Source organism: Hyperolius riggenbachi, chromosome 1, assembly GCF_040937935.1.
Source record: "Hyperolius riggenbachi isolate aHypRig1 chromosome 1, aHypRig1.pri, whole genome shotgun sequence".
NCBI classification, from domain to species: Eukaryota; Metazoa; Chordata; class Amphibia; order Anura; family Hyperoliidae; genus Hyperolius; species Hyperolius riggenbachi.
This window is the reverse complement of record NC_090646.1, coordinates 168,934,444-168,949,987: the sequence shown is the minus strand read 5'-3', so window position 1 is coordinate 168,949,987 and position 15,544 is coordinate 168,934,444. Positions and strand designations below refer to the sequence as shown.

General features: G+C 41.0%; 1 long non-coding RNA gene across 1 annotated transcript; it reads left to right on the top strand.

Moving 5' to 3' along the window:
* Positions 1 to 2,922: 2,922 nt before the first annotated feature.
* LOC137546657 (uncharacterized) lies at positions 2,923 to 14,671 on the top strand. The gene is made up of 2 exons (XR_011026316.1): positions 2,923 to 4,098; positions 14,580 to 14,671. It is a non-coding gene; the product is annotated as an uncharacterized lncRNA (long non-coding RNA).
* Positions 14,672 to 15,544: the final 873 nt, after the last annotated feature.

The following is a 15,544-nucleotide window of genomic DNA, read 5'->3' as shown; positions in this document are numbered from 1 at the left end:
AAAACCCAGGATTTTCAGGGGGGGATTCCTGAAAGGTCTCTCTCAGCCATGCACAATACAGTATAATAATATGGTAGGACATCATGCTAGGTACACGTAATGCAATTTCATGTCTGACTGACAGGATCTGACAATTATTTCCTAAATGTCCATTCTGCTCCCGATCGACAACGGATCAATCAGGAGCAGTTTGGATACAGATAATAATGAGGACAGCCGACATTGCTAATGAAGGGGAAAGTGAAGCATTCACACAGCAGGGCACAGGGCTTTGCTCATACCGGACTCTGTTAAGTTCCCCAGAGCTGCTCCATGCTCGGTACACACGCTGCTGCTCCATGCTCTGTACACACGCAGCTGCTCCATGCTCTGTACACACGCTGCTGCTCCATGCTCTGTACACACGCTGCTGCTCCATGCTCTGTACACACGCTGCTGCTCCATCCAAAGTCAACTTTAGCTGGGAAAAAAAAAGGGGGGGGGGGGGGCTGTGAGCTGCAGGATGCCTGCATTAATTCTGGTGTCTCAAATTATGCCTGTCCCCAGACATTGCACAAGCCCTGGTCTGAGGGGGGATTCTGGGCAGCTGTAATTCCCCCTGTGTTTGCCTATGGGACAGTCCCTTTTCTGTTAACCCTATCCCTCTGTCCCTCTTCCTTCCCTATTTATCCCTTTGTCAGGATATACAGATCTGTGTTAATATATGTATTTTTCTACAGAAAAAATGTGTTTAACTGACTCTAAACTTTATTCCCATCACTTAAACGGATATCTAGATTTCTTATTTTTAGATGGTAAAATGAAGAAACACTAATGATGATAGAAAGGACCAGTGTGGTTTGAATGATAAAACTACAAGTTTTCATTCTGAATTCCTTGTGCTATGCATGACTAGGGGTTTGGTGGGGGCGTGGTTAGAGCTGAGGCAGGGGCGTGTCTTCAAGTGTCCCTCTTTCTCATCTCACAAAGTTTGGAGGTATGCTGTTGTGTGCTGTGTCCACTAGCCAGTTTTAAATAACAGTCTTCCTGAGCTGAAATGTAATTCTTATTTTTAAAGTGATCTCTCAAATACAGACAGTAGCATGAGTTCAGGTGAACATATTCACCAATGCAAGATATATACAGCCTACAGCAGATGTCATCTGAACGAACGGTCTTGACTGAGAGCTGTAGGCAAATCAAGGCTCATCTGCCTCTAGGTGATGTCCAGTGTTAACATGCAGGCCTCAGGCAAACCTGTTTAGAGCTGAAAAATGTTTCATGGATTCTAGTTTTATCTTTATTGATATCCTGACAAGCCTATGCAATGCCTCTTGGCCTTTCATAAAGCCTAGGATCTCAACGCGTGGTATACGTGCCCCACGGGCTGCATATATCGGCCTCTGGAGGCGATTCAACTATCACTCAGTTCATCATGATGTTACATTTACAGATGTAAAAAATGCTAAATCACGTACACAGTAAACAGTCCAAAACAACTATCTTTAGGCTCTCTGCACACTGCAAATCCGTTTTGCGATTCCGATTCCGATTTGCAAATACGATTTTCCCTGAATGCAATCAACAGAAAACCGGAGGAAAAAACACAGAATGCAGTAAGGATTAAAAATCGGAATTGGAATCGGATGTAAAATCAATTCAAAATCGGAATTGCATGCAGTGTGCAGGGAGCCTTAGTCAATTGAAAGAATCTGTGTATGTTTAGAAATCGTTCATACAGAATTATGGAACATTAGTCCTAACAAATATGTGTTTAAAGGGACATGGTGGTGCAGAGCAGTGTTTCTCAATTTTGTTATAGCGCATTCCCCTTTATTAATGTCTGTGTTGTCTAAATACCACCTGCTGTGGGTAACATTATCTCAAGTACTCCTTGATGCATATATATTCATTAGACGTGCTCCATAATTGTTTACAAATGATTTTCAAGCATTCCTTGTTTACTTTAGTGAACTAAAATACTTATTTGGGTTTGTTAATTTATAATGTATCTTTTTTTCTTAAAACTTACTGTAATAGATTGTCTATGACAAGTTCAAGTACCGCTTGGCACTGCTAAGGTGCCTCCTGGGATACGTGTACCAAGCATTGAGAACCTAGTCCAGGGATCAGGAACCTTTTTGTCTGAGAGAGCCATAAACGCCACATATTTCAAAATGTAATTCTGTGAGAGGCATACAATATGTTTCAAACTGGGACAGTGCGCATGCGCAGCAGAAGGCTCGCGCCCCTGTTGCCATGGTGATGTGTACACACTTGATCCTCTGGGCAGCGGAAGTGTCAGACACGTCTTCAGCTTCTCTTGGGTTTCAGCAACATTAGCAATATCTCCGAGAGCCAGACAGGAGAAATGCCAACTAACAGCTTTTACAATTAGCTAGCTGACTTGGGCGTTGATTTACTTTGTAGGACGAGATCCCCACACTTGGATTGGCCCAATAGGCTGCCTGTCAAGGGACAGGCAGCCTATTTAGCCAATCAAAATGTGGGGATCTCATCCTACAAAATCACTGGATCTGACAGGGTCTAGAGTGGGACAATTGGAGCAGCTGTTCGTTTTGGGGGGAGCCTGAGTAAGTTAGTAGTGCATGCTACAGCAGTAGTGTGCCTTCTTTGAAAGTTTTACTTCCACTGCCACACTAAGCTGCGCTGCTTGAGAAGTGTAAGTTGGTGAATCAACCCCAAACCATGAGCCAGATGTAGCCATCAAAAGAGACATATCTGGCTCCCGAGCCATAGGTTCCCTAGCATTGTTATAGGGGAACAACATGTCCAACATGTCCCTCTGCATGAAACACTTGTGGTCATGCTTTCCAACATCAGGTGTTATTTGAAGCCTCGGAAGCTCAGAGAAAACCATGCTGTTTCCCCAAGCGTAACTGCTGTGGTGTCAGTTATACAACAGCCTAGGAGCCACCCAGGAACTCTAGCAGCTGTACCCTCTGTACTGCTTCATGTAATTAGCCTTGTATTAAGATGCAAATGTCCATAATCCATTAAGTTTGCAAGAGTTGCTTTCTTTTTATCAAGCACATTCAGTGGATACTGCAAGTCAAGCATGTTCCCCATAAGGCAACCGGGCAAGGCAATCTATAGCTTAGTTAAATCGGCTCATCTATTCAACACCTCAGCACACTTTTTTGACGCACTTTTCTTCCTTACTTTCAAAGCCATTGCAAAGCACTTGAAATTCTATTTGTGAATGAAAAAGTGCAAAGATGTGCAGGGCACTTGCATATGCCATCTAAGCATACGACACCTGTGGAGGCTCAGTCCCAGCATCCTTATTCCAATTTAGAGGAAAACTTTCTTTTTTTCAGCTAACGGAAGACATGTCAGCGTAGAAAGAAGCCACCATCACTGGGTCAGTGAATCTGCCATTCAGTTCTGTATAGGTTGGACCCAACACCTATTCACACTCACAAAGACCATGGATTAGGTTCAAAAGACCACCGATAGGTTTTCAGTCAATGCCCCTTTGCAGCGCGGCCAGTAAAAGATAAATCATTGGAGCAGCAAGTCCCCTCACAAAGCATATTGCAGGTTTTAAGTGTGTGCTTAGAGTTCTTTCAAAATGGGGACAATAGAGGTACTTCCTGTCATTTCCATTGCTTTGCAGCACATGATTCCACTTTGGGAGATGGAAGGTTAAACAGTTGCAAATGTGCAAGCATCATGACTTCTCTTGCATAGGTCCCCCTGGACACATATTTAAAGGGAGGACTCCTTTCTTTGTCTCTTTTTTCTATATTCACTGGCAAGGAGTTACTGTTCCCTTTTGTTTGTGGGATTGGTATTTATTGAAGAAAACTTGGAGGACAGAAGGAGTAGGAACAAGGCACACTGTGGCTGAGAGGGAAAGGCACAAAGTGGGAGGCACTGTACCTTGTCTTCTGTGATCATTAACCTTGCAGGGAATGCTGCAAACACTTCACTCTCAGCAGAGTAGATGAAAGCAGCCTTCAAGGACTTGATACGCCAGCTTCCAATTTCACTAGGAAAGCCTTAACCAGAATTACAAAATGCAGCTTTGGAAATTATTTTACGTTTTATTGGTCATCCTGATGACTCTGTTTATGGTTAGCGGGCAGAGACCAGGTAAGTGTTTTTTTCTTTTTCTTTTTTTTCAATATTACTACTGTTATACTGTATTTATTTTAAAGCAAACTTTGGACAGTATTGATTCTGCTCTATACACTTTATCACCGTAACATCCTGTTGGTATCTCGCTGTTTATCACATGGTATTTAACTGACTGTTTGGTTTCTAGAATTATTTTCTGTATTTTTACTGAAATGACTTAATAAGGAATTATATACTTTTCAATAAGCTGAGTACATATATTATGACTTCTACAAATAGAACATTTGAAGAAGCAGCAAATACTGTGCCGTTTTCCGCTGTATGCGCTGTGGTGTATTTTTTGTGTATCACTTGAAATCCGCAAAATGTAAGGGCGTCACAATTATCACGTTATTTGCTGCGCCATTTCCATTAAGTCGGATCTGTTTTATGGTGGCCACTAATGATCCAATCTTTTTAGCCCAATCTTACCAAATCTATGGAGCAAAAGGGTAAACTTAGTGAATATATAGAATAGATACGTTAGGCATTACATAGAAATGGTGAAATTGGACAAAAAAAAGATTGTATCATTAGTAGCCACCTTTAAGCCCCGTCTACACAAGGTGATCCGGTGGCTCGATTAGCCGCCGGATCGCCTCTTCCGCATCCCTGCGCGTACCTGCCGCGTTCCTGCTCACCGCGCGTGCGCCGGATTCGATCCGCCCTCGTCCCCGCCCGGCGCCGCTTATCTTCCACTCGATTTCCTGCCATTGTCCCCTCGTGGGGAACGAGCAGGGAATCGGCGGTGTGCAAGATCCGACCCGTCGGATCTTATCAATTGAGCCGCATCAGCGGCTCGATTGATAAGTAACATCGCTTCGTGTAGACGGGGCTTTAGCCCTAAACACCAATGTGGTGCCTGATGCATTTTTCCTACATTTGCATCAATGAAATCACAAGAAAATCACATAGCAATGCAATCTTCTTGCAATTTCACTGTTTCAAGCTTGCTTTTACTAATCAATGATCGGTAAAATACAAAGGCAACAGCGTTGTGAAAATGAGCAATCACACAAAAATAAAATGCGCTGAAATGCAGAAAAAAAATGCTTTGTGGAAATAGGAAACACCACAGTCATGTCGCAGTGTGTTTGCGATGAAAATCGCAATTTGCAATGGAAAACTAGCATATATAGAGAGGTCAGTGGCCATATACGTTAGATTCGAATTTGGAAATCTTCAGTATTTTCTTGCCAGGAGGTATTACAATAATTGTTGCTGCTAAACACACTGATTAACGATTTGCTACAAAGCACCAGGTTGAACTTTTGAGTAAAAAATGTACACGGTTAGTGAAGCCTTGTACACACTTTCAATTATGATTGGTCAATCACTGACAAATTTTGCCATCTTCATGTAGTTTGAAGACCAACAAATATTAAATACTACTAGCAGATTGTGGAGGTAAACCTTCATACTACATGGACATGGTAAAATTGGTCAGTGATTGACCAATCATAATTGAAAGTGTGTACCAGGCTTCTGGTGTTTTGGTGCTTCTGATTTTTCAATTGCTGTTCTGGAATGCAACCAGAATGATTGCCTGAATGGATCGGTTTGTGTGTGCCAGTCCAGCCAGGGTGTGTACCAGTATATGTGCGTACTGGCCAATTATACCACTTCCATGTAGCGTGAGGGCCAGCAGATTTTGAACACTATGAACAGATTGTGTAGTAAAGGTTCCATACTACATGGAGGTGTTAAATTGGCCAATCAAAATTGGATGTCTGAATGTACTTTAAGGCATTTAAACAGATCTCCAAGCATCTACCTACATCACAAGTAATCCAGCAAACCTGGAATAATTATTAGAAGCACTCTGAATAATATATATCACTAATGGGTCCCTGCAATAGTCCTGGTCTAGTATCCCTACCATAGTGTAGGACCAATTATGTCCCAAGGATTACAACTTGCCTTGGTCACATCAGATCTCAGGGCCCGTTTCCACTGTTGCGACGCGATTTCGCCGGCATCCCGACGCTTGTAAAAACGCATGCGGATGCGTTTCTGCATGCGTTTTTACCCGCGATTTACCATGACTCTGCCAGGGCAAAATAACATTGAAAAAGGTGCGAAATCGCACGCGAATCGCGGGTAAAAACGCATGTAAAAAACGCATGCGTTTTTCCTATTAAATACATTAGCGGCGATTCGCATGGATTCCCGACGCAGGCGAATTCTGTGGGTCCCGTCGTGCAGATTTGGCCCGCCGCCAAATCGCTCCCGCACGCCGCACATATGGAAACAGCCCCGGCCACTTCAATGTACCAAGCGAATCCGCATGTCGGCGCCGCATGCGGATTCGCTATGGTGGAAACGAGCCCTCAGCCAGAGTTGCGGATAGACATGAGCATGAGTGGTTGTGTAATTTCAGCTGCATGCAGCACCCACAAAAGAGGGTGTGCTTAATAAATCCATGACAGCAAGCAAACAAAAAAAGAAAGTTGTCATGGTGGACGTCTGCATCCAACAGCAATCATACCACTAATACTTTATTTACCAATGCAACCCATGCTATGCTCCAGTATGACCCAGGGCAGGGTTTATACTCATTGGAGATGCTTGGCGATCTCTACTGATGTCTTGAGCCTGCTACACACATGTAATTTTGAATGGCCATTGATTAGCCACATTTTACCACCCTTATGTAGTATGAGGGCCTATAGATTTTGAATACTATGAACAGATTGTGTAGGTAAACTAGTGGTAAAATTGGATGTGTTTACACACCCTAGAGATTGGTACATACATTAAATTATGATTGGCCAATTATTGACCAATTTAACCACCTCCATGTAGTATGAGGTTTTCTCTACACAATCGGCTCAGTATTCGACATCTGTTGACCCTTATACTATAGGGGGGTAGTAAAATTGATCAGCGATTGGCCAATCATAATTGAAAGTGTGTACCAGGCTTTAATGTCTGTACACAAACGAGATGTAAATCATTACACACAAAAGAGCAACTTTAAATAGGTACCTTGCAAAAAGAAATCCAAGTTATTAGATAACGTTGCATTCACACACTCCAGTCCACAAACTCCATTGCATACACAAACTGTCATTCCAAACTATTATGCATATGCACACATGCTCTGGGACTAGTTTGACGAAATGTCATTCGAATGTCATTACACATGACATTATACACACCCACATCATCCGACTATACAGTATCTGGCCAGTAATTGTCAGAATCGATCTGCCAGTTGGATCGGCATGAATACGCGATATCGGCCATTTGTTGTTGTCATTTAATGTCGTTTGGCCACACTTTTCATACTGATTGTTGTTCGAATGTTTGAAACAACTTTTATCTGACGTGTGTCGAAGGCTTTAGTAAACCAAGCTCATTGAAGTGGCTGGCAGAGCTGCTAGTAAAACAAGATAAATGACTGCATGAACGAAATGATCTCCACAGCTAATAAACTTAATTAGAAGTATATAAAGATGCAGATTTGCATAATTTAAAGTACAAAGAGCTTTGCATGTGAAGGGCCTGATAATTGTGTATACTTACTACATAAACTAATAGAATTATGAGTTTATTACTCTCCAAACCTACAGTTGAAAAAAAAAATCAGCTTTCATTTATGATGGTTTTGCCAAAGAAGCCTATAAATGCAAGCAAACTGAAGTTTTCATTAAAAATGAGAAGCTTATTTCTACAGTGTTAGGCCCAGTGCACACCAAAAAACGTTAGCGTAATCACAAACGCTCATCACTTTTTGAAGTGTTTTTTTCAGAGCGATTCTAGGCATGTGCAGAGCGGTTTTCTACACATGCCTAGCGTTTCTTGGAGCGTTTTGGTGTAGCATATGTTATTTTCTGTTACAGTAGAGCTGTAATTGAACAGCTTCTGTAACAAAAACGCTTAGAAAATCGCTCTGATCTAGCGCTTTTCAGAGCGACTTTCCACTTTCCTATACTTAACATTGAGGCAGAATCACCTCAGAAATCCGCAAAAATGCTGCAGGACCCGAGTTTGGGGAAAAAACTAATCGCTCTGGTGTGCACCAGCCCATTGAGATACATTAGCCAAGCTCTTTTCAAAGTGCAAGCATTTTTAAGAACGCTCAGAACAGCTCTTGGTGTGCACCAGGCCGCCAGCCCTTGGAGGAGGGTAATGTTTTCTTTTGGTGTGGGTGATTTATGAAACTTTAGCCCATATGCAATTAATTTTTTCTCCTGAGTTTCCTCCTAGGAGATAATGGCCCATATGCAATTCATTTTTTCTCCTGAGTTTCCTCCTAAGAGATAATGGCCCATATGCAATTCATTTTTTCTCCTGAGTTTCCTCCTAGGAGATAATGGCCCATATGCAATTGATTTTTTTTCTCCTGAGTTATCTGTATTCTGTTTATGATAACTTTTAAGCATTTTACAACTGAAGTAGTACCCAAAGCTTGGTTAAAAAGTACTATCAAAATTATTTTGAGTATTTTCTTGTTTGCTGGTGGTTTAAAAGGCATTTTATATCAAAGTGTGAAAATATCACTTAGGAGAAAACTCAGCAGAAAAAGTGAATTGCATATGGGCCCATTTGTCATCTTCTTTTTAGAATAACTTTTGGGCACTTTGGACTTGAAAAAAATCCAAAAATAGGTAAGTACTATCAAAATATTCTTAGTATTTTCTTACTTGCTGGTGGTTTAAAAGGCATTTTATTGATAAGTTTGAAAATATCACCTTGGAGAAATGTAATTGCATATGGGCCTTTAACAATAGGAGTAATTTTCACTGATGGGGGTCTAACAGACCACACAGTGGTACACTATATATCTTATTAGGACTTCTGCATTAGTAGTCAAGGCAATAGCCCTACATAACTTGTACACATAGCATGACAGAATTTCTAAGGGATCTATTGAAATAATATTCAGTTTGTTTCAGCTTCATACTACACATTCTAAACTTTGTAGTGTGAGGCTGAAAAAGAGTGAAACAGCTCCTCAGTCTTTTTATTTACTTTTATGTTGTTTCAGCCTCATATCAACTATGGTGGAAGGTTACAACAGGACACTAATCAGTAGATTGCTTCGAAGCATCTTCATACTATACAGACCTACTAAAATCTCCAATATTTGCCTCACCAGATTGCTGCACCTGGCTGTGTGACCATTATGTCACAGCATTAAGCTGTAGTAAGAAGATTATGGAGGCTTCTGTTGCCATCTTCACTTTAAACACAAGCTACTACATTGGTTGTTGTGCTAAACTAATCCTCTGCTGCTAAGTGTGACCACACATGGGCAATTTACTTTTTTTCCCTGCGTTTTCTCTTAAGTGATATTTTCACACTATCTCAATAAATGCCTTTTACAAAAAACAGCAAACAAGAACATTCTTTCTCTTCAGCTACTTTTTGGGGACTTTTTCAGTTGCAAAGTGCTGAAAAATTATGTTAAAAAGAAGTCGAAAAAGTATCTCCTAGGAGAAAACTCAGGAGAAAAAGTTAATTGAATAAGCGCCATGGAGTAATGTTCCTGGGAATTTATCAGCAGATTTCATTATTTTTATGGAAACTGTCTGAAATGTCTTGCTTGCAATACAATTGATGATGTTCTATTCATTCAAAGGGCCACAGATAATCTAATGTGTTTACAAGGCTATCGTTCGGAATGATTATCTGCTGCCAAAAAGATAGATAGGCTCCATTTCAGCTGAGAATCTAGCTAGCATGTGTATAGCCTGCCAACACCATGGAGCACTCCTTGTTTTTGTTTTGAAGTTGCACACATCCCAGAGTGCTGGAGCTGAGCTGTGCATTAGGATCATAAAGACTGCAAAGACTGGTGGAACTTTCTGAACCCAGGATTGGAGCGCAGGGATTTTCTTGTGGATTTTTTTGGAACTTATAGCCTTCCATATGCCTGACATTGTGGTTGCCTATAGCAACCCATGTTTGTGAGTAGTAGCCATTTTTATACATATCTCATTGCCTTGAAATACTACACTATAGGCACTCCTGGTGATTTTTGTGTTACTCTTTTTACCTGCGGTAAGTAGAGTTCCAATCCTAAAGCTCACCTGCCAGACATCCCTTATTATATCCTGTACAAACATGTGCTTGATCTCAGTCAGGCAGCCTATTCTGTTGTATGGAGAGGGTGGAGGACTTTATTTGACTTTAGATGTGAACAGAATATATAAACCAACATATTTAAGAAGCAGGTTTCAAGGTGGCCATACGCTTATCGTTTTTTTCTGTCAATATCCAGCCTATTTGATCAGCCCGATCTGCTTGAAATAATCAAATCTGCTAGAAATTCTCCGCTGAAATTGATCAAAATGGTTGATCGCTCCAGATGGAAGATATCAGTTGGTGAGGGGTCAAGACTGCCGGCAGACAGGTCCATACTGGTGCACAGGATTGAACAGGGCAACATTATGTTTTAATAGATTAATAGATTTTATACTGAAATCTATTAAAAATCTGTTCCTAGTGTATGGCACATATCAGATAGATCCCTATCAGATTTGATCTGACAGGGATCTATCTGATAATCGAATCTGGCGAACACAAGGAATCCAGCGCAGGAGAATTGGGTGCAGCCGGCGCCACAATAAACCGTAATAGGAATTACGGCTATAGCGGCACACAGTGAGTAACTTCGGTGCCATCGAAGTTACTTTTAAAACACTGTAATTCGGCCACCAGCAATAGCAGGAAGCCGAATGACATCATTCCCCACCATCCACGTGGACCTGGAGGATAAATAGTAATTAACGCCACTGGGACTTGTGCAGCAGCAGGATAAGCCATATATCGGCTGTATCCTATGCCCAAGACTCCTTGCGGCGATTTATCTTGTACGCCGAATCTGGTCGCCATCTAAAGGCTCTTACACATGTGCATCTTAATGCATGACCAACCGCATAACATGATTAGCCACATGATCTGTTTACACAACAAGTACATACACAAGCGCTGATCAACTAAACAACCAACTCATTAAAATACTGTGTGCGCACAAACATGTCCGCATTCAAGAACAACAAGTCGTTCAAATGACTTGTACACATGTGACCGACCTGCACGGTGGTTGAGCGGGTTGTTCCACTGGTTGGATCGGGCAAACCGCCTGCTCTTAGTAGGACATCTTGTCATTTGCCAGCGTACAAACGCCCAACTGTCGTCCAACAGACCAAGTTTAGAGCTTTGAAAGTGTATGGCCAACTTTAGTCAAAACCCGTAGAATGGTGCGGTGTTAATACTTGCACACAATTGTCAAGTAATAATGACCCCAGCCTATCAAGTCAAACAAATGTAGCAGCCTCATAGGGGCTAACACCTGTGCTGCAGGCCTTGTGCTGACTGTTGGTGATATTCACCATGATGAATGAGGCAATACAAGGACCATACTCTGCATAACAATATAGTGAGTGCGGAGGAAGGAGGCATTTATAGAGGGGGCTTCAATGTCTTCTTGCCTGGTTGGAACTGACTTTTCCTTAACAAAGGTGTCTTAAAACTGTGCATATCAAATAGTAATGGGAGACCCAATACAAAAGCAAGACTTCAACACAGATTGAAATCAGCAGCTCAAAGAGGAACTTCCATCTGCATAGCTATCCATCTAGCCAATAAAGGCCTATTACCCCTTTGAGCACTTGCAATATAACCTGAGGGGTCTTATTTCTTGCAATCTCCCTTTTAAGTACGAATATACTGTATATATGGAATATATAGCTGACAGCAAAATGTGAATAAAACAAAACATCAAACATTTTTCAACTGACTGCTGAGTTTCTTCCCATAAAGGGCGCTCCTGACATGTAAAGTCATTACAATAGCCATGAGGGCATGTATTCTTCAGCAGAAATGTGCTGTGACCATACATGCCTTAAGGCACTGGCTGGCCCTCATTCCTCTTTATAAAATATGAGGGTTTACTAGCAGCTGCATAATAAGGTAAATGGATTGCCCTTGAGTGTGAGTTACTGTTAAGACTTTATCTTAAATAAGGACAAAGTCAAATCAGATCTGGAGAAACATATTTTGTAGGTACAAGTCAAAGACTTCCTTCATAAAAGGCTAATACTTTTTGTGTACGGTCTAGGTGTATAAGCATTGATTAACTAAAGGTATAAGATGACAGGCACTTTGTTGGGAATGGGAAGAATCAATCTGGATTGATAGCTATGGCCTCCTCACTGTTGATTGCATACTGTTGCTCCTGCTCCCTTCCCTTATGCCTTCACCTGATCAATGGGTGATTGATAAAACAATCACCTATCAAACAAGAAGGACTTGACATTCTTAATGGATTCTTGTTAAATTCAAAATCTCCATGCTCTCTGGTATGAGTAACCATGAAACTAGACCCATACTTTACAGTTTACAGTAAGTCTAATACCTTCTTGATATTGGTTACTTACTGAAATCTTGAAGAATACACCACTGACAGCAGCTTTGTACTTCCTAATCCCGATACAGTACAAAGCCATGAGAAATTCAATTGAATAATGTTACAGGCTGCAAAACACACACACACACACACACACACACACACACACACACACACACACATACACACACACACTTGCTCTCTAAATGTTTGATTGATATTCTGACCAAATATTAATCTGGGTTGCCCTACTTTCTAACCACTTCCGGATCTTGATGATTGAAATCGAAGCTCTGTTTTGATCTTCTTATCTCTGCTCTCTCCCCACCGCGGATCACTTGCCCTGCCGTCTATATGATGGCAGAGCTGTGTGAGCCGGTCAGGAGGCGATTTTATTGGCTCCTGACCCCGTCATCACTGTAAGCCAATCCCATTGGCTTACATTGATAGACAGGGTCAGGACCAATGAAAGCGGCTCCTGACGGGTTCGCACAGCTCTGCCATCATAGCGAAATATGAAAGCTTATACATAATTCTCAGATATTCCAGATCAGGTGTTTTTGTGGCTACACTTGTTATAGGTCTGAAGATCCTTATGGCCACACTAGTTTTATGAGCCTTGTAAGAGGGTCCCCCAGGCTGTGAGGGTCACCAAGAAGAGGCAAAGGAAGGGTTGTGAACATTATAGAGACCCATAAAAGTTTTGCTGGGGGGCGCCATGATTTGTAGTTATGCCCATGGTACCATTCCAATAAGATCTGCCTTCTGTATATTAGTGGATATAGATATTTTGTGTGTGAGAGACAATTCTGTGCAAGTTACAATTCTGCCACCAGAATAGGCAACCATTTGGGATGTTAGTGTTGGGCCTTATGGGATAAGGTACAGGGAGGATAGCTTTATTAGTAAGGGTTAGAAATGTAAGTCTATATGTCACAAAGTGGGTGTTGTTCAAGGAGGTTACACATAAGTAAAGGGGTTTTCAGTAGGATAAGAGCTTTTGTTTTCGGGGAGAATATAATTAGGTGTCAGAGAAGGGCTTTTCAACAGGAAGGTGTTGTTTTGTAGGGGACGGTTATGGGTAAGCATCAGAAAAGCATGCTTTATAGAATGGGGGGAAAAGGATTAGGTGAATGAGGTGGGGGCGCAAACCTTGAAACCAGTAATGAAAACAGTATTACAGACCTCAAACACTACACATTCCTAATCAGGTAGCCAGCGGCAACCGCAGGCAAACCACTGGAGACTGATTCAGCTGAAGACCTACCAGGAAGAATGTGACCTGCAAGGGTTTCCTCTTGGATTTAGGTAGAGCAGAGCAAGGCAGAAGTGAAATGAGACAGAGTATAATGCTGGGAATACACGGTTTGTTTCTGCCTTGCGTTTTTGCCACTCGATTTCAGCTCTCGATTCAGCTCTCGATTTTTATCTCTCTCTCGTTTTTCTTATCTTTTTCCATTCACTTCTATCAGAAATCGAGTGGCAAAACAATCGAAAGATCGAGAGATTGGACATGTCGGAAATTATCTATCGAACCATCTAATCAGTTACAAAACGAACCGTGTATTCCCAGCATTAAGGACCTCTTTACCAATCCACTACTAGTGGTAGAGTTGTTTTTGTTTTAACAGAAAAAAAAAGTGAAGATACATTTTCTTGAACAGCCTTTCTCAACCTTTTCACCCTGGAGGTACCCTGCAAATAATTTTGGATCTTTTATTTTTGCAAGAAGCATGGTCTTTAAAAGTAGGAGTGGTCGTTTATTTCACTAACCCCATTACAGTGCCCTTAATATATTGTCCACTTACTCTAGTGCTTTTTAGTAATGTGCTCATTATTAATTGGACCCCCAATATTTATTCCTTTTTACAGTATCCCCTATTTTAATGTGCTCTGTCATACTTCCTCCACGATCGGGGAAATGCCAAAGAACCCCTGCAGAGTACTCAGGGAACCCTGGTTGAGAAAGCCTGTTTTTGAATAAATACTTTGTATAAGCCATAACTGATTAAAGTGTCACAAGAAAAAAAAAAAGAACTATATAATAATGGCAATTGCTTCAGACTTCTCTTGATTTTGTGTGTTTCATGTATTTCAGGAAACCAAGGTCAGCGTAGAAGAATACACAGGCACAACTGTTTTCTAAAAAGGTGTATGCCTCTTCATTCAAGAGTACCTTTTCCCTGAGGTAATTATTTAAATATTAACAATGGTGAATAAAAATACAAGTTTTGGGAAAGAATGCCAATAGGTGTTTAAGTTTTGCAGATCTTAGCATGTTCTTACCAGTTTTTTTTTTTTTTTTTTTTTAAATGGCACTTTTAAAATTTCTGTGTGAAGCACCTGCCCTTAAGACAAAACTCCATGACAACCATCCATTTTCATGATGTAACATGTTCTCCATCTTCTTCACAATACAGATTGTGGCCCTATTGCTGATCAAAGGCAGCTCACTATTTTCCAGTCACTAGAGGTAGCGGGCGGGTCGTGAATGAATATTAGACATCTCCATTACAGTGAAGCGAAACTCATCTACCTTTCTATGAACCTGCTCACTCTAGTGGATGTAAGATTGGGAGCCATATTTTATGGACAAGCAAGATAGCAGCTGCAGACACATGGAGATGGGAGCATCTGGATCATTCTAGAGGTACCCATTAATTCTATAATTTTTTTCACCAAATGCAATCTTTCGATGTGATTTTTACAACTGAATTGTATAGAAAATTTGCAGTTTAAGGAACGATTCTTTGGTCAATTGCTAAATAGGATAAAATTAATCCGAAACTTGGATTTTACGATCGAATTTGAAGAAAGAATCGTTCACTAAATGTGAACAATCGATACTTGCCTTCCAATTAGTTACGATTGTTCAAATCGCATAAAAAAGGTTGCATTTAGTGAAAAAATGACCGTTAATGGGCACCTTAGGAAAGCTTTGTCATTGCATATTTTTACAGGCATCCAAGGCATGTTGAAAATAATACGATTTGTGTTGCGGTATTATGAATTCACCTTCCTTTAAAAATTAGTTCTAAAATCTGGCTAAGTTAGGGGATGTCT